Here is a 1,547-nt window from a genome sequence, read left to right as displayed (position 1 = left end):
AATACAATAAATACTGAATGCAATCATAGAGCCAAACATAGATATGAAATTTCAATCATTCATCACCCAACCCTATGCAGTATAAATACTCATTCCCACTCTGCTCCCCTCCCCCTGCCAACACTATCCAGCAAATTAGAGTCAATCAGTATCCAGCGAATTAGAAGCCAGTGTATTGTGGCGTTCTCGCACAGCATGGGGGATACGATGTGGTATTTACAGGTGATGAGGCTGTGTGGTTGTTTGTCACTGTATGTACTGAAAGTGCAAGGATGAATAGAAATACAGAGAATATTGGAATGAATAGCGTACGGATTGAGAGTGTTAGAGTAGATTAAATATAGGGGTGTGTGTACAGCACAGTATTTACAAAGCCTATATATAACAATAGTAATTGCACAGTAATTGCTGGGTATTGTACAGACACTGTAGGGAGGCATTCACATAGCAGAGTCAACTGTTTATGAGTGTGATGTCCTGTGGGAAGAAACAGTTCTAGTGTCTGCTTGCTTTGGCGCACAGTGGCCTGTAGCGCCTGCCAGAGGGGAGATATGCACATACGTTTTGGCCGGGGTGTGAAGTGTCTGTGATGAACAGTGGACATCCACTAAAAGAGAGGGTTTTCTTTCCTGACATAGGTGATTATTGTCTTTTAGATTCTGGATCTCACAGTAACTTTTTTCTATATCTATATCTTCACCAGATAGGAACTGCTTTTAATTTATGCTGTATTTCAAGATGATATAACATTTGTTATTCTCACAAATTCAACACTAAACCTAAAATGTACCTATCAGAATCACTGAAATTGAATCCTACCGTAGTAACTGTTAATGCCTGGATTAGCAACCATGTGTTTTCATAAGAAACGATGCCAAGTCATGATGCTTTCACTATCCACACTATTTACAAACTCCCAAAACTGTAAGAATCCTGGGTAAAACAGCCCTACATACAGTAAGATGACAATGCAGGGTGATTAATACAGGCCTCGATTCGTCCACGGGTCTCCTCAGTTTTCATCATTAGCCTCCAGCCCTGACAGTTGTTATTCATCAATGAGAGAATGACAGAAATACTGAGAGAAATGAACATGGCAAAGAGAAGAGGAGCAAGAAAATAGAGGGTGAAGGAGTTGGAGAGAGTGAGAGAAATATCAGTAGAGTCTCATTAATGTCGGTTAGCTGTCAGCTCCATCTCTTACAGCTCCTTATAACCAGACACCACACACTGCATGGGAGACAGAGTCCAATTTGTGCAGTGATAGATGAGGTGAAAGGGGACAAATTCTGTCTCTCACTGTCTATTTCACTGTGTGTGTGTGTGTGCTGTTGGACCAAAGACAGAGAGGGATCCTCTCTAGAGTAAATAGCCTGACCTCTTCACCTCTCCTGAGTGAGACAAGTTGGGGAGTCACTTGGGATAAGACCTCCGATCGCAGAGCCAGTGTGTGTGTGTGTGTGTGTGTGTTCTCTTTGTCCTTCTAGACAATTCATTGTACTTTATATCTTTGTTGTTCACATGCCCCCCCCCCCCAAAAGTTCCCC

This window comes from Morone saxatilis, unplaced genomic scaffold (genome assembly GCF_004916995.1).
Source record: "Morone saxatilis isolate NCDOM2014 unplaced genomic scaffold, NCSU_SB_2.0 Contig9, whole genome shotgun sequence".
NCBI classification, from domain to species: Eukaryota; Metazoa; Chordata; class Actinopteri; family Moronidae; genus Morone; species Morone saxatilis.
Note: the sequence above shows the minus strand (reverse complement) of the source record.